The 19,808-nt window shown below is 31.2% G+C and overlaps 1 protein-coding gene across 1 annotated transcript in view; it reads left to right on the forward strand.

Moving 5' to 3' along the window:
* LOC119662135 (ATP-binding cassette sub-family G member 1) overlaps positions 1 to 19,808 on the forward strand; it is a 61,552-nt gene that overhangs the window by 32,287 nt on the left and 9,457 nt on the right. The gene's annotated exons all lie outside the window — the stretch shown is intronic.

Consider the following 19,808-nt stretch of genomic DNA (forward strand, 5'->3'; position numbering starts at 1 on the left):
ATTTACTACGTTAAAATACGTAGTTTCCAGTAGAAACAATCTTGGCATGACTAGAGCAGCCATACACTTCTGTATGTCGGAGCTTTATTGTGAAATAAATTGAACCACAACAAGATCTCTCATAGAAAAATTCGGCCGTACAAGTACAGTAAGGCGTTTCTTCGCAGTAGGAAAGATGTAAGTTGTTGGCAGATCATGTTGTTTTGACAGTAGGTGAAAGCATCGAAAGCCACCGTGTAAGACTTGAACCCACTAATGAAAGAATGGAGAAGATTTTCACAGCATTGTCAAAACTTCATTCCAGTAATCAGGGAAGAGAGAAAAAGATAGACTTAGTACCTAGCGAGCTAGATTCATTTAAGCCAGAAAGCAAAACCGGGTTATAGAGAAGAAGGTGGGGCTAGAGCTGATGCTCGGTGTGAGGTTAGCGTTAAACTTTGTAACTGGGGTTACGAAAGCCACGAAAGTTATATAGTGAAATGGAATGGAGGTTACGGTCCCACTCATTGAGATAGTGGAACAGGTATTGAGGAGGAGTTGCTATACATATGTTTTGTTCCTGCCTAGTAAAAGCGCAATATTGATTGCACATACTAGAAACGTGGTTTTACGAGGAGTTTCAGCTATTACATTACCCTCTCTTGAAAAGTTACTTAGTCTTCGAATTTTATACCAGAACATAATGGCCAGATTAAACTTTGTTCACAAACCCAAACTTTAGAAAATTTATATTAGGTTAATTTAATGTAACCTATATTATCTACTTTTCATAATTTCAAATTTAGATCTAAGTCCTTTCTTTGACTTATCATGAAATCCATACGTAATCCAACTGCCCCGACACATTTCGTTAGATATTCAATTATAAAATTAGAATCCTGCAATTGAGAACAGTAAAATATTTAAATCAATAATGACATTTCGTACATCTCTTATTGAACTGCATCCGTAAATACAAAAAAAAAGAGACCATTTTCCAAATACTCGAAAATCTGCATCATTTTCAATACTCATTTTCTCAATAAACAAAAATCCATCGCTTATTAAAACAGAAATTTTCTTGAAATTGATAAAATACTATAAAATTTATGCTTACATCGGAGAAATATACGGATCAGCCACCTTTTCCAAACTTAATCTAAGTCCTTTAAACTTCCAAAAGGTGAAACTACTATTTTTATCATTCTATATTGTGTTAAAAAAAATTAAAATAAAATAACTGCAAACCCTATTTTTGTCCCTTGCGGTTTGGTTCATCCTACTCATTCTCATATATGTAAAACTGAAACAAATCTGTCCAGCCGTGGGCGATTCCCAACATCCACACACATGCGGGAGTACAAAATATAAAACAATCAATTAATTAATGTCACTTTCAATTATGCTCAATTGGAAATTTAATACTGCATCAAATGGTATAATTAAATCCACTTTATTTGTAATGCAAACGGGTCGGAATCCTTGAAGGTGTCCGATTGATGTGGGCGACCAACATATGTCGCTGTGTGTGAACCTCTCGCTCTATTTATGGTGCTGGAAAAGCTGTGTAGTGACAAATAGTCACAACTGTAGCCCACAGAAAATGTACCGTCATTGGCCTGAAGAGCAAAAACCTACTAAAACTATCTACCACTTACTTTTACTTTTTCCACTACTTTATTGACTTTTGTTTTGTAAGTAAATAGTACACAAAAAAAATGGGCCAACTTCCGACTTGTTGGGCACATAAATTGCAACTCGGTCATGTCACAACAAATCGTCGGATTGTGCACATAGTCCGTCGTCATGCAATGAAGTGGCATACTCAAAACCAATATCCAATAGTCAAATAGTATTTACTATATTGGGACCTCAGCCAAGTCACAACAGTTAAATGTTCACCCTAGACAATACTACTCGTATCACAACAGTAGGAAGCGAACGGCAGACACACAGTCACAGTTACAGTTGCAGTCACACAGTCACACAGTCACACAGTCACTCTTGCATCGCACATACGAGTTAATTTGTATGGAAAACGGTGTGCGAACTGCCCACATGCCTTCTCATACGCTTCATTGATTGTTTCATTTATTCGCTTTTTATTCACTCCACTACACACGAATATATTCACAACATTATCCTTCCGTGGTGGCATTTTCAGTTCGTTTTGGGGCAGGCCACGGCACTATTTAATGCCAGCAGAAGAAACCTGCAACCAGGCCGCCAAGCACAATAAACAGTCACAGCCAACCCGCCAGCCAAAGCCCCATAGAAGCAATAGCGCAAGGAAGCGGCAGTGAGGTAAGAAGGCTGCCAATTAGGTACGTTAAGCACTAAGCCACATAAGCATATGAAAGCAAACGAGTCAGTCACACAACCTAAACTAAAAAGGCTAAAAGGACTAAAAGGACTAAAAGAACTAAAAGAAGTAAAAGTGTAACTAAAAAGCAAGGCAAGGCAAAAATATAGAAAAAATCGAAAATGCCAGCGATTGTGTGGCATCGATGTTGAAGCAGCGAAAAACCGTTTTTTAGTCTTCGTCGGTATGGCACAACGTGCATTATTCCTGCTTAACCACTGCAGTCGAAGTCGAACGGTGCCAGCAGCTGCCTTGCTGCCTAGCTGCCTTTAGAAATTATCCAACGAACACAACAAAAGTTCTTGTATTTCATTAAAATTATTGTGTAATTATTGTGCAATAAATGTGTAAAATTTCTACACAAATGTGTATTGAATTCAAATGAAATCATTTATTTAAACGTATATTTACGTATATTTATGAGAATTTTTAAATAAATGCAACAACAAAATAAATAAATAAAAATCCTAAAAGTTCGAAAAGTTTGAAAAGTTCTTAAAATATAAAAATATTTACGTTCATACATTTTTTTTTCTTTATTTTATAAACAACAGCGTTAAAATTACATAACAAAAATAAATTTATTGTTGTTGTTGTTGTTGTTGTTATTATAGTGAGTGTTAGTGTTGGTGTTAGTGTTTTTAGCCGGCGGTAATTGATGATTCGCCTTTTTTTTTGAGTTGTTATTATTGTTGTTGTTGTTTTTGTTTTAGTTGTATTGTTGTTAACTTGTTTTGTTAAATAATTGGCGTGCTTTAAGCAACAAAACCAACAACAAAAAAAATTAAATTAAAACGTCACAACCGCGTTTCCGATTCGCCTTTTCATTTGAACTTTCGCATTGTTCGTACGTTTTTCTTGACTTCCAGCATAAATGTGCGCCATTTTTTAACATTTCTGCGGGCTTTGCTGACTTTGCCGACTTTGCCGATTTTGCCGATTTTGCCGAGTGCCATTTTGCATTTTGGTGGACACTATTGCATGTGGCATTTATTTGCAATTCAGCGAATAAAATATATTCAGCATTTGTGAGTGCGAAAATGCGTCGTCATGCTGCTGCAGGGCATTTCAGTTTGAATTCATTTAAGAAGTGTGTGTGTATGTGTGTGTGTGTTTTTTATGGCAAAAATTTGAGCGCTGGTATTCGTGATCTAGCATAATTGTATTCTGTCTGTGTGTAATTGTGTATTTGTTTGTGGTTTTTGTGCATTTGTGCTTTTTATGAATGAACGAACTATGCAAGCCACACAAAAGGCATTGGCGCTCATAAAAGTTAAAAGGATATTAAAATTTATTTTAATATTCTCTTGTTACAAATAATTAATTAAAATATTATTATTTTTATTATTAAATTCATTTTATAATTTAATAATTAAATGTGGCAGATTTAAATATATAAAATTTGCTTCTATTGATTTTTATTAAATTATAAAGAATATATTTTTGCTTTCATAATAAGAAATCTATTTTTGAAAAGAAAAGAAGGGGGTGGATAATAGAGAGCCAAGTAAAACAACAGGAATTAATCCATATAATTATTAAATTTTATTTTTAAAGTCATCTACGACAAAAGAAAATATTTTTTTCATATAAACTATTTTTAATTTGAAGATTTTTTATTAAATTTCATACTGGATTCACACGAAAGTTTCATTTGTAATTTTAGCTGTCAATTATTGTTGCTTTTAATGCAAAATGAAAATTTTTGACAGCTAAAATTACAAACTAAACTCTGGTGTAAATCTAGTGTTAATGTATTTAATTTTAGCCACTTGTGATCTAAAATTTCCAAGACCACTGTTGATGGATATTTGGTAATACTCGAAACAGCTGTATGGTCAGCCAAAAATTCAATTAGTTAAAATAATATAAAATGAATTTTTGTTGTTGTAGTTCACTACTGTTCGAAAAACTTCTTTATGAAATAAACTAGTTTCTAATAAATGAAATAGTCACTTCCGTCAGAAAAATATGACGTTAAATTACAAAATTACACATGGAATATTAAATTCAAAAAATATTCTCAATTAAAACAGATTATAGATATTTATCAATATCCGAAAAATCGTTATGGTCAGCTAAAAAAATTTATTTCATCCAAAATTAATATTAGTTCTTAAGATAAAATAATAATTCCCTAAATATTTTATTACATATTATAATATATATTTTAACATATCAAATACTATGTTTAAACATATCAAATATGGTTTATAAACTGGATATTCAACATAATTCTGTTAAAGACTTGACTTGAGTTTCTTTATTGACATATATTAATGGGTATTTACCCGAACATTTCAAGGTTTTAGACAAGAAGTAATTCTTCTCTTCTTAAACTAAAGACTCCTTTCCCCTTTCAAATTAATCTAAGTCTAAGTAAACATATTTATTATCCCAAAAAACTGTTTTCTCACCAACAGAAGTATTTTTTTAACAATTTTTCTAGTACCATGCAACTGGCTTTAATCTGTTGTTATGAGAATTTTTTTATCTTAAAAAATACATATAAAAACATTAGTCTATATACCAAATAACAAGTAGAGTAAATTTTTTATTTATGATACGAAAATATCTGCAAAATCCTTAAAATAATAATTATAACGATTGCCACTCAAAAATTACCTATTTTGAGTACATTTTTAATTAAAAAAAAATTATGATTTACTCAACTATGAATATAGGTATGTATATGAGTATGCGATGAAAGTATACTCAACTAATTGAAGCTAAAAATAATTATTTATTTTTGAAGTTAATTTTTACGCCTTAAATTAATTTATAACTTATTTACAGATAATGGAATTTTTATTTACTTTTGTCCCATTTACATTATCCTTGAAACGCTTTAGCTGCCGGAAGTTCTGAAACCATCCACCATTGTCCATTTTCGTCATGTATCAACGCACACAATATAAAACATTTATAAATGTGATCTATTTAATTATTCAAATCATTAAAATATTCATTATTTGAGCTTTTAACATTGAGTATCGTTAAAGGATACAAAGCAAAAATAAAATATATATGCATTATCCTGTCGTAATGTTTGTGAGAAAATCACAGGCGTCACAAGTGGACGAGCCCATAACATAAAACCTGCAACTATTGTACAAATCCGTACGGCAACAACAATAACGACGACAATGAAACGACAACGACGACGACTACGGCACGGCAGCGACAAAAATAAATGGCGGCAAAGACATCAGTGACTGGAAAGCCCAATTGGAACAATTGAATTATTGGCATTTAGTACATATTTACAGCGTATTCAAGTATTATACATACTTATAGACCAATAACGTCCCTGACGGACAATCGAATATATTAATAACCCCTTCCCTCATTTATCAACCGATGATTTACTATACTCTTCGAAAATTCATTTTGTGAATAGTCGGTACTTGTTGAATTCTGCGGATTTCCCCTCTTTCATGTTTCAATTATTGTATTTTAGATCATTATCAGCAGAGATTAAGAGGATGTCATATTTTCTTTCGAAAATTTAAAGGCTGCATTTAATTGGGTTCGAAAGGTTAAATGTCAAAATTTTTAAAATGATATTTTTATGTGTCCATCTCTGCTCGTATATATTTACATTTGTGTCTGGAGACATTACTATACATAAGTGCACACATATCCTTTTATATTACCATTTTTTTTTGTGTGTGTAAAGCTATTTTGGAGCATTTTAACTGCGATGGGCTTACCCAGTTATTTATTTAGGTTAAGAGTCAATAAATTATTTCTTACAATTGTGTTTATATAATAATTGAAAAAAAATATTTTATACTTCATCAAATTGTCCAATAAAAAACATTTTTGATAATCAGGTCTAAGAGGAATAAAATGTATTCAATTAGAGTATATTAAAGTTATCTAAAATAAGTCTACTTTGCTGAATTTCGAAATGTATCATAAAAAATTTAATTAAAATTAATTAAAGAGGTTTTCGAAAAGTAGTGGACTACAGAAACAAAAATTCTTTTTATATTATGTTAATTATTTGGATTTTTGACCCATCATCAGTGCGCTTGGAAATAATTTTTGTATATAATTATTCGTAAATAATTTTTTGAGACGCACGTACCAGGAATCGAACTCGTGCCCTGCCAAATGTGAAGCTCAGAGTCAGCGCACTTTAACCGTACTTCACTTTTATGTTTGCACATTTTTCTGGAGTTTTATTACGGCACTGCGGTAATCAAACTATTTAATATTCGTTTTGTCTTGAGTAATTCAAACTATTTCAGTTACAACTATTCCTACTACAGATTTTTTTTCATGTATACGTCCGTATAAATCCGCTTGTGAATAAGATAGTCATGAGGTTGTATCGATCATAATTGACTGCTTTTGGATCATTCGATCCATTGGTCTCTCGAGAGTTACTTGTAAATTTTGACTGCCACAGATCGTCAATTGTGTTTGTTACTATATTCTCTAAGCGAGAAATAAGCCTCATCTCTGAAGAAAAAAGTAGTAACATTACCACAATGAGCGGTTGTTAAACAACCCACATCGGATAATGGCAAGGCTTAAACTAAACATTTGATGGGCAAATGTTTAATATATGTTACTGAAACAGTTCTGCCAAACCGGGACCACGAAATGGATCACAATTTATTTGAAAAAAGTAAAATGCTAATCAAAGTTATCACTTATAACTAATACCAATAAAAGTAAATCCGAATCTTAGATAAAGTTACTAACAATTAAAATTATAAAAATAAAATATTTCTAACATAAATACAACATTCGGTTATTCAACTTCACCCTGAAGCAATCCTTAAGCAATTCTTGAAAATGCTGCGCATCTACTGAGCTTCGTATTTCCACATTGAAGTCTATCATGATTAATTTTATTCATTGTATTTCGCAATTTCGTTTTATTTTGTAGTATTTACGTTTTTGCATTTATTTATTTTTTATACAAATATGCATTATTTACAGAGATAAGGAAATCAGAATCACGAGCAACTGCAATTTGCTTTTAATTGCTTTTGTAGGCAAATATTGCGCAAATTAAGTTGTTCTTGAAATGCTAAATATTGTTAAAAAAATTTTCAAATCATTTCAATGCCTTGAATTTTCTCGCAAAATAAGCTGAGCTTAGTAACAATTTTATAAATAAAGACTTCAATGTAAAATTATGTTCTTAAACTAAAATGCTATATTGGCTGTTCACATTTTCAAAGGGTGTGAAGTACTCACGCAACCTCAGACAATTGAATTGATACCAATCATCCCTTCACTGCATACCCTTCAAAGGACAAAAATAAATTTCAATTATAAATTTAAGCAAAGTCCAAACACATGTTCCTTTTGGTTCCGCCTCGCATATTATTATTATTGAGAAGAAGGAATATTGCAGCACTGCGACCTAAAAGATCTATTGTGACCATTAGTCGGATTAGAGTGTTCCTCTATGTCCGATTTCTTTAATGAAAGACAGCATAGAGCCTATATTTTCTAGTCTTGATACTCCCTTTGTTCTATGGAACACCTTCCTAGCTGGTTTTTCCGCTTGGGCATCAGTGTCGCTCACTTCCCAAACACATGGTATGCAGTTTCTCTCTCTTCTCTGCAGTATCTGCAGTCAGAGTTGGATTGAATTCCTAACTTCAATAGGTGATTACTCAATCTACAGTGACCGGGCAATAATCCCGCGTAATTCTTAGGTTATTTTTATTATTGTGCTATGCAATCTTTAAAGCGTTTTACGTTGTAAGTTTCTAAAAGCATTTTAGATCGTCTAAAATAGTCTAAAATGCTTTTCCCAATAGAATTCTCTTTCGTTTGCCTCCGCGCCGTTCATAAGAATGGATAGAGTTCCTTTGCCTTGGCCACCGAATGGTTCTGGGCTTATCATTCTTGAAGCCGCACCTCTTTTTGCAAGTTTATCTGCCATTTCATTGCCTTGTAATCACCTAATCGTTCCAGCCGAGTATATTCAGTTTGTCACTGCAACCCCATATCAGTTTGAATGTTACCTGCTAGGATATGAGGGCCAATATAGCTGCCTAGCTGTCAGTCAGTATCACTTAATGCACAAATTAAGTGCAAATTATCTTTGGGTGTTCAAATGAAAGTCTATTTGGCAGGCCGAATTTGGCAGGGTTCAATCCTTGCTATAAACATCAATTTGGCCGTGTGCGAGTTCGAATAAATTGATGGTAAATTAAAGAAAATAGTAAATTATGTCGGAATGACAGCGAATGTTGGTATTTACCAGAATTGCGAGTAGGGTAAATTAGATAAAAATTAAGTAAATTAAATAATAAATAAATTTTAACCAAAAATAATAAATAAGTGCAATAGATAAAGAAGTAAATATTTATATAAGTGCAGTGCAAAAAATCCCTAGGAAATTTTAATTTAATTTACCTCTTTACCTTACTTCATAAATAATTGGGAAAAGTTTTTGTGCTATTACCCACTTTTGCATTCAAGATTGATATCTTAACTCAGAATAAAATTCATTTTTAATTAACAGTCGCGATTGAATAAAACACAATTTATCTATACGAAGACTACGAAGAAGCCACCAAAAACAGCAACAATGGCAGTAATAAATTATGACAGAAAGTGCAAGGAGGTCGACATACTTTGCTGAATTTGGAGCTAATTGATACTGGTTTGCAATTACAGCAGTAATTGAACCAAATTTCCCCTCCCGTTCGGTTTCCATTTCGTTTGTTAGCGACGCAGAAAAAAAGCAAAAAACAAGTGTGAGAAAACAACCGTACATGCCAGAATTGCAACGAATGAAACGTCACGATTTTTCGTAATGGCCATCGGTAACATCAGCGTTCCTTCGTGTACTCGTTTTGTGTTTATATTTTTTTTTATCAAACGTTAAAAGCAAAACAAAAAAACACCAACATCAACAATAAGAAGCTTAAAGTAGAATAATAAAAACTGAACTTTGTACGATTGAAATGAACAAAAAAGCTTATGACGCATCAGAATTTGGTAGCTCATGCAATGCAGCGAATAATTGAACAATTGAACAATTGAACAATTGAATAATTACAAAGAAAACGCAAACCAAAACAAAATGTAAATCAACGGCATGGCGTGCACACTTGATAAAAAATATAGAAAAAAAAACAAAAACAAAAACAAAAACAAAACAAAACAAATGATATTGGTGCAATTTTTTGTATAAATGATTGTCATTTCGTTTATACATAAATTATAGGAACAAGCAAAAAACCATATGATTACGGACACTACTATAAATATTGCTGCTTCTTAACAAATCACTTATTCACTCACTCGCGAATCAACCACAAAGCAGTTCATTCAACCACACTGGCGAAATGGTTCAAGAAGCAAAACTTAAGTGCAAGTGTACTTAAATGTGTAACCGTTTTGCTTGTTGGCTACAGCACAGCGCTGATTTCCCATTCGCTTCGTTCGGTGCAAGTGTACCCAGATACAACAACAAATACTATGGATAAAAAACATAAACAAAAAAGAAGAAATATCATTACAAAAGCTAAAATTATAATGTGCACATACATACAAAACAAAAAAGAATACAAATACACAAACAAAAGTATTAAAAATATTACTAAAGAAGAACAAAGCTGTAGAGAAACTAAATAAATGACTCAATGACTAAATAAAAAACAACTGCAAACCAAATTGGCTCAGAAAAAAAACAAAATTTTGTTAATATTTTTTATTTGTGTGTGTGCACACGTATAACCAAACACTAATAAGTTGATATTTCTATACGATTGCATTTGGCTGAAGGGGGCTTGCTTGGTACAGGAATGACAATTTGCCCAAGGTAGCTTAAACAGCTGAGTTTTTCTGTTTTTTTCTTCCCATACGTGTTTGCTTTGACTTCTTGAAACAGCATTCTGTGCGCTACATTCATTTAGTAGGCTAGTTTCGTTCGTTTTACCGTGGGCCAGTGCAGTTCTACACAATAAGCTATTTTATATGTAAAAGTGCAGACATTTTAAATTTTATACATAATGTAATATAAATGTAATATAATAATAAACATATAAATATGAATATAAAAATAAAAATATTATTATAGAAGAAAAAAATGACGAATATTTGAAGGTTCCATAGAGTGTTAATTTTTGTGCACAGTTATGTATAAACATATACTCGTATAAAACTGCCTTGACTTTATGTTTCGGATTTTACGATATTATTAAATGGATGTGCTTTGTACTGGCGTGGTAATTTAATAGTCCATAAAATATGTTGGTTTGCTAATAAATCGACTGGAAGGCAAATAAAACAGATAGGGTCCTTTATTATGTTCTCTCAACAATAGAATTACATTATTGTGCAATATGAATATGTTCACACGAATTATTTTATAAATGAAACACAAGCAATATCCGAAATAATAACAATACGGATGCCAATTACCTGGACAGGAGATAAATTACAAAATCATGGCATAGTTTTGGTTTTAGTTTTAAAGCATTGTATTTGTTTAAAATACTAAATGAAATGAGTCTAATTGAACTCAAATATAATTATTTTAATCTTTGATATAGCTATCAGTAGTTCTTTTATACAGCTGTGAGTTCCTAAGTAATAGAGAGACTCATTATTTGGTCTTTTTAGACACATTTTTTATACAAAAGAGGCATAAAATATTCATTCTAATTATTTTCTGGTAACACAATTTTAACAAATTTTACATAATGGAATTAAAGTCTTCAGGTAGACTTTCAAAGCTGCATATTACTAACGGTAACATATCTCTCTATATATAACCGTCCTTTAATCTCCTTTATAGTCGTTTGGACTAATTTTTGCGGTGTCACCAAAAACTAATAGGCAACTTTTGAAATAGCTATCAGAGTTAGATATCGTTTGAAACTAATTTGACAGCTATTTTACAGTTAAGATTACGATTGCTTATTATACTAAGATGTTAGTCGTAATCTGCTTCACAACATCTAATAATATGAATAAAAGATTTACTGCTCTTCAACAGCCAAATAAAATGTCTCCTCTATTGAATTCGGAATTGTTGCAGTCGTAGTGCCTGTTGTTCCAAACATTTATTATTATTTTTTAATGTAACAATTGTAGGAATGTATTGAACTGTAAAAAGATCACATTTAATTAAAAATTTTAAAATCAATTTTTATTTAATTACTCATGTCTGCCGTTTTCACTGAAAAACCCATTCAGCTGTTTTAGTGAACTACAACAACAAAAATTCATTTTATATTATTTTAAGTAATTGAATTATTGGCTGACCATACAGCTGTTTCGAGTATTGCCAAATACCCATCATCAGTGGTCTTGGAAATAATTCTTGTATTTAATTATTCGTAAATAATTTTTTTAAACTTGAAGTACCAGGAATCAAACTGGTGTCCTGCCAAATTTGAAGCTCAGAGTCAGCGCACCTTAACCAACTAACTCAAAGCCGTACTTGAGTTTTTATGTTCACTAATTTTTCTGGAGTTTTGTTAATTTGCTGTAAAAGCTTTATTAACAAATTCACTTGCTGTGTTTATATATGAACAAAATTATAAACCAGTAGAATAATTGAATTAATTAACTAAACTTTTGCTTATTATTTAAAAAAAATCATATGTTTTTATAACACAAGAGAGAATTTAGACCATATTAAAATAAACCATATTTTCTTTTAAATAATTAATTATTATATCAGACATAAAGTAATTGTTAATGAAATTTCAACAAATATTTACTTATCTTAATAATTTTTTCTTACATTACGATTAAAAATACTTAACAAAAAAATAATGATTATAAAAATAATAATTATAAAATTTTATAAAAAATTATAAAAATCATAAAATTAATTTTATTTTTAATTAAAGACAATGAAAATAATTTTGATATTACTGATATTAAAAGTAACTAGTTCATTCAATTATTTTGAACTTACTGAACTTCTAAAGAACTTAAAAAATAAGCACAGGGATGTTCGCCAATCTTAGTCGCAAATTTTATCTATAAATATTAAATTTGTTTTGGAGAAATAAATAAAGAGGAATCAAATTAATTAATCAATTAATTAATTGAAAGAACTTTCTTTTTGCCAATCTCTATAATAATCATCCATTTTTCCACTGAACATTTATCCTTCCACTAATTTAATAAGATCCTTCTATGTTTGTGTAATAATCATATTATGATATTTTTTGTATATTTCAGCTTTAAATTAGTATTTCATACACAGTTTACCATTACAATTTATAGTCATTGCGTACTAACCAACGTAAGCATAATTCTTGCCTCTTGCTCCTTCCTTAACATTCAATTGCTCACTTACATATATTCATGCATATTTACAGAGCTCGCCACTGTTAAGGAACAGTCAACAGTAATCCACTTTAAAGTCAGGCACAGTTCATACAAACTAGTATTGCCTCTGCTACTGCTTCTTCTTGTGCTTGTGCTTGTGCTTGTGCTCATATGTGATACCTTAAATACTGTGTTAAGAAACTCACTGGTGTATCTATTTTGTACTCTAGCACAAATAAGCAAACAACAACCAAATATTTTACATTAAACATTTATTACCAATCAACACTTATCGTTTATGTGGTACGACAACAGAAAACAAAGTAAAAAATTTTCAGTCTTCTATAACAAATTCTAAATGCATACCAAGGTCAAAAAAAAAAAATTAAATAAAATTATTCCAAGTTTTTGACGTAAATTTTTTTTGTTTATACTGCTGATTTTGAAGTATGCTTAAACATTTAATTAAAACAAGAATTGTGTAACTTCCGCTCTTCTTCAATTACAAGCTCTCTTTCAACATGTTGCTGACACACATTTTAATTGTTGCTCAACATGCAGCTATCAGCTGTTATTGCAGCTGACACACATTGTGCTTAGACACAAAGTTGCTTAAATAGCTACTGTTACTGTAGTGTGCAATGTAATGAAATATGTATAAGAACACTATTCATAATTGCTTTATGTTAGTATATATAATGGCAAAAATAGGCGTGACTATTCATGGCAGATTTATTATATTTATTTAATTAGTTATAATGTAACTGCCAGGAATGTCTGTCCGTTAAAATGGCTGGTATAATATCACAGTAATAAAACAGATATGATATTAAACGGATGTCTACAAGCAATAACAGTGTTTTAAGGTTAGCTTAATTTAAGTAGCATCTATGAAATTGATATATTTAAATAAATAATAGTTTTTACGAAACGTCATAATGTATTGGATTGCTACGATTTTACCTTTTGTAATTCCGTCTCTGCTCTCGTTCATATCTTTAGATTGTCAGTAACCTAACAACTGTCTTATATACTTTCGAAGAAAATATTCGTTAAAAATACAAAAATCACAAACAAAGTTTTTTATAAAAGATATACCCAACTAATTAATTATTATTTACAATTGAAATTAAAAACAATAAATTCGCCTCTTGGCGAAACACAACTTCCCGAAGAAGCGTAAAAAAGGTATCTGTCTAAGTTTTTCTTATTCCTGTCAACTAACAGTGTTGCCGTGTTGCTATGATTTTATATTTTCCAGACCGAATTCGTCACAATATAATACAAAGTTATGAATACCAAATTAATTTTTCGGTAAGAATACTGTTTATGACTTTTCATTCTTATAAAAAGAAAAATATTTTAAATCAAGGTATTACAGCTTAGTGATCGCCAAAGCTTCCTTCATCACACTTCACTCTTCGAATTTCTCTCTCAAAATTGTACCTGACTTCGGGATAATTTCTAACCTTCATTGTTCGTAGATCTTTTTCTACAGCGTCAAAATCCCGCTTTTTACTTCTTGGACTACTTCCAGATATTTGATATTTCTATATTGCAATATACATAAAAACGTATCCTAATCATACTATTTGTTGAAATTTCGTAAGGTAGGTCAAATGTAAATATGAAATAATATTTGTAACATAAAAGCAACACATCAAACTATCAAACTCAATTTCCAAGAAAAAATTTTGACAGTTAAATGAAAATTGACCTTATTTATTATTCCTCACATATTGAATGAATTCTATATCATTGGTCTTCTAAATTATTCAAATATGTCACACCATTTTGCTGCAATTGCCAAAAAGTATTTTAAATTATATGCGAATAATTTTAAATTGGCACAAAAGGATCCACATTTCAGTGACGTGTATATCATAGAAGACGTGGAAATTAATGAACAATTAACTGAGTCAATGGATCAGCTTTGGGTCGATAACCTTAACAAAAACTATCCAAATCAGACTTATTTTGTGGATAATACTGTTATTATTCAATACCAAGGATCAGCGTTTACTGATGAGATAGATGGTATTACCGAAAAATAATAAAAATTCACATTTAACAAAGTTACAGAAATATGTTTTATTCAGTTTTTGTTTTTTGTATATAGAAGTTCAATGAAATTACGCTTATTGCTTTCAAGATCCATATGATATAGACAGTCATATGGCAAATGGTCACAGCACTTGTACGGTTATTTTTTTGCCATGACTAATCCGCATGCTTCATAGAGTCATCACAGTTGTCGCTTTCGTGTCTTTAGTGTTACTTTAGTACTTTATGGTTGTACCTGAATTTAAAAGGTAATTATTTTTATACTGATGCATTGAGTTCTGAGCTTTAGACTGTTATTCTGTGTTATTCTCATCTCATTCATTAGAGCGACCCGAATGGTGGTCTATTTTGGTCTGATATTTTTGATGAGATCAATTTTCGGTACAGACACCGCACACCACTTAATATTACCACAAAAACGATGTTGTCTTCTGTATAATACGAATTCGTTTGTTTGTTAAATTGTGTATTGACTACATACGTACATGAATTGATTTTTACTTAGTACTTTATATAAAGTCGATCCTGCATTTACTTTTTTGTGGCATGAATCGACAACTTTTTTTAACCATTGTGAATGTATTGGTTCTTTTGTTCTAGTAAGCATTTCTATGTGTATCGTTCCATGGTCAGCCGTCTTTCTTTGCAGGACACAAGGTCCTGCCATTAAACTAACTCAGCATGGGGTGTTGACGCTCCCTTAAATTGTAGGTTTTAATAGCCAAGCACCGCAGACATTTCAAGGATTTCGATATTCTCTTCGCTCAACTACAAGGAGGCTTCTTAAAATGACTGTAGGTGGGTTGATAAATCTTTCACATCAACTTTGCGCAATTTATTTCATCTGATAGCTTCTTAGCTTAATAGGAGCAATTTGAATTGCTCACACTCCCTACACAAGAACGGTTCACAGTCATTTCTTTCGTTATTTTTGTGTCTCTCATGTCCCGAAACTGAACACAAAATGGAGTGTTTGTTTTTTTCCAGATTATTTGACGTCTACACTAACAAGACTTTCACAAGATTGTTATATTAGATTGTAACTACGCATTATTTTCGTCTTTTATGTAGACACCGGGTTGTTGAGAAATAGTTGATAATTGTTCAGCATTCGTGAATATAAGTAACGTAGAATATAGTAGACATATGTTAAGAAGCGGTTTTCTATTAAGAACTCTTGTAAGTGAAATCCTAATAAATCTGTGATATATAAACACTAGTTATGGTCTCTCTTAGCCAAACGAGGAGATTAAAAAATATTTAAAGTCATACACCTATTAATATGTATATACGACATATATATATTACCTACTATTAATTCCCTTATGAGATTAGGGAAGTCAGTTAGAAATTGCCAAGAACCAGTAAATGAAATTAAAGGGTTTCTTTCTCTTCTTATTTTTCTTTCTTTGTCCCTTTCACTCTGATATCCTTTCTTTTTCTTTGTATATTCCTCCTTTCTTACTATCTTTTTAAAATAAAAATTAATAACATTTAAACAATCATGAGAAGGGTTAGGTGGTCTCCGTCTTAAAGACTCTTTAAAGAAACGACCTTATCAACCCGAAAGAGAAGCCTACATTCCCCCAAACAGAAAATTCATCTTCAAGCGTAGCACATCCAGCACACCAACGTACTAGTCAACAAAGTATCCTGTTGTCATTCGGAATGAATTTATTTAACGATGTACGTTTTAGCTCAAGTGTCATTTGTGAGTAAAGTATTTGTAAAGTATATTGCCAGAGTATATAAGGACCTTTTTATTAAGGTACAAATTAAAGTTTTTTCTCCGAGCAAACTCGAAGTCTTCTCAACTGCTTGCGCGTGTTTATAAATTTCAGTTCCGTTAATATTATTTTTCCCTCTGGTTTTTATGGTTTTGTTCTTTTCTTATTTTTCAAAAATATTTTATTTTATTTGCCATGTCAAACTCATCACCCTTTGTACCACTTGAAATGTAACTGTATTCTATATTTTAGTTATGTTAGACACGATTGACATTCCTGTTTTCCACCTTCCGACAGATGGATTTCGTATTACTGCTCTCAGCAGGACCACAAGTTTCTTGTGTATTGAAGGCCACAGTTACAAATAGAACTGGGAAAGTAATTTCCTGTCTAACAAAATGACAATATGAAGAATTATTCTAGTGGCGGGCGGGAAATAAATTGTTTGCAAAGTCTTGTAGGAGAAGAGGGCACGGACTGACGATGTAATTTAACAAATACAAAAAAAATTACATAAAATTTGTTCCGTAAACTTTTTGGATATAAATTTAATTGTCTATGAAATTGTTTTGTGAATATTTGAGGTACGAATATTTTATTTACGTTTAAAATATTTTCAAATCTCTTATTTTTCTTTATTATTTTGTTAACTATTTGCACATATATATTATTAACTGTGAGCTAATTTAACAGAAAATAAAAAAAATAGTTTATAAATTATTAAAGAAAATGAAGAACATTCGTATGTTCTTTCAAATAATTTACAATACAATTTCATAGACAATTCAATTTGTATCCATTAAGCTTACGGAATAAATATATATAGTTTTCTCATAAAATTATATCAAAATTTTTTGGTGTACAACAAACTTTAATATTAGTGGTGATCTTTCTTTTGACAGATCAGTTATCAAGGTTAGAATATCTAAATTATGCAGCATAATAGATGGTTCTCTGTTCTTAATTTGTACCCAGAGAGGAAGACAGAAAGAGATAAAGGCTCTAAGTGCTAGTAACTCCATCAAATCACAAAATAATTTTAAGAGGTTTAGTTTAGATTATGTGGAATCTATGAGTAGTAATTTAATGCACCCACAAAGTGTAACAATTGTAATGTTATGATGTATAAACTCTACGCTATATATCTGTAGTCCTGGTAGTCTAAGTTCAAAACTTAGTTAAAAATTTAAAGCTATTTCATCTGGGATTCTTTTAAATACCCGTATCTGTACTCATATGTTTTTGATGGCATTAAATTTTAAAATGTGTATGTTTAAACAAAACTGCCCGTGTTTTGGATATATGGATATTGATCCCAATCTCTGTGAAAAGTGAAATTCTGCTACAAATAAACGCTTTATTCTCACAATGAATTCATTTGCATTTGCATTTGCATTTGCCTTTGTAACTTTAACTCATTTTCAATTCAAATCAGTGTCAATAGCTGCTTTATGTGCGTATCAACGATTTATTCAATTCCTACGCATCCGGCATGAAATCAAAATGTATTTACAGTACGGCTCGACTACATTAACGGACTATCGAACCATCAGAAGTCAAACAGTTCTGGTTGCTTCTTCTTCTTCTGGTTGCCGTTGCGTATGAGTGGCTTTCGGTTTGATGACGGTTTTTTCTCGAATGTTCTTCTTCTTCTGCTCCTTGCGTTCAAAATGTTTACTTATGCTAAATATTATCACTGAGAAAGTAGAGGATGCCAGAGTCGATGGAGTTGATGTTGCTTTCATTTAATTTGCATAATGTTTGTGAAATGTTCTGAATTTAGTTATTCCTTTCAGTCCAGAGATGCAGGTAGGGGTAGTTGAAACTGTTTTTGCAGTTGCATTAACGAATGCATTAACGAAACTTAGTCAATGCAGAAGTAATTTATGCGAATATTATTGTTTGATTAACCGGTTCACTCAGGTATGATATGGTTAAACTATAAGTTGAGTTAGATAAGTACGGTGTTGGTCGATTCATCTACCTGTCCATATAAAACTTGATATAAAACTTGAAGGGTTCAAATTTATTTTAAAACTGTGTTAAAGTCTCAGTCTAAGATGCTGTCTCAGTCCGAGATGTTCTAAGTTATCTAAAACGCATCATACGCATCATGCATGTACTAAATATTGAGAATGCACTTTTTGTGTCTTTCTTGCAGTTGCGGCCAAAATTATAGACGGGAAAATAAAATCGGTTAGCATGGTTAGCATGGTAACCCGATGTTAGTCAGCCTACCAACAATAAAACCGATATCTCAATTTATAGAGTCTTCCATATTGAACAGTTGCTAACTTGTGAGTAGATGTGAGTAGATGTCTGTCTGTATATTGTTGAACTTTCCCATTTTCCATTTAATTGAATAATGCAGAAATACTTCAGTAAGTGTTTGCATGTGTTAACGGTGTGCCTAGATAATTCACACGTTTCAGATGGATTCCTAAGTCACCTTAAATGGCTAGACCACCAACATCATCGCAAATATTATAGTTTGTCGACATGTACATGTAATTTATACTGAACTGACGGCCCTTAAAACAATTGAATGTGTTGTGAATAGATTAAATATGTATATTATGGTTCACAATGCCGCTTTCGTAATATTAACTACTTCTGTTTGATGCTGCAGTGGCCAGCGCCTCTTTTAATTAAAAATATTCTTTTGAAAACAAACATTTTTTTACAAAATTGTTTACTTTAATTGATTCCTGATTTTCCATTACAGCATTCTAACGCTTTTGTTTCTTTTAATTTATTTTAAATAACCTCCTCTTATCTTCCTCTTTATCGGATTGCATGTCGAAAGTATTTAAAATTCAATTAAAATATTTCATTTTTCCATTCTCAATTTTACATGAAATATTTCTCAATGGAGCTAGCAGCTAAGTACATTTATTTCATGATTGAATGATATTTGTTTTTTGTTTTTTTTTTGTTTTTAATTTAATTAACTTATTTTTGTATCAAAGACAAAGCGTTATTGAATTAACTTTACTCTTCAATTTAATAAAAAATTTTCATCTTCATTCATTTTAACTTGCTACAACAAAAACTTCCGAAATAATTAATGATTGAGTGCAGAAGTGGATCCGTCATCTACTTTTCTGAAATGTACTTTAACAAAGTTGACACCTAAAAGTTATTCTTATTTAAAAATTAATCCAACATCATCCTTCTGGCTTTCATGGAATCAAATGATGTTATGGATTTATCAAGAGTCTTACCTTCTAAGTTCTGAATAGCACAACTCCTGTTCCGTTATCTACTTTTCTAAAATGGAATTTGACAAAGTTGACACCTATAAAGTTTAATTTTACCTATATTCTCTGTATGTGGCATTTTATTGTCTTGAAATTAGTCCAACATCATCATTCTGGCTGTCATGGAATTAAATGATATTAAGG

This window comes from Teleopsis dalmanni, chromosome X (genome assembly GCF_002237135.1).
Source record: "Teleopsis dalmanni isolate 2A chromosome X, ASM223713v2, whole genome shotgun sequence".
Taxonomy (NCBI): Eukaryota; Metazoa; Arthropoda; class Insecta; order Diptera; family Diopsidae; genus Teleopsis; species Teleopsis dalmanni.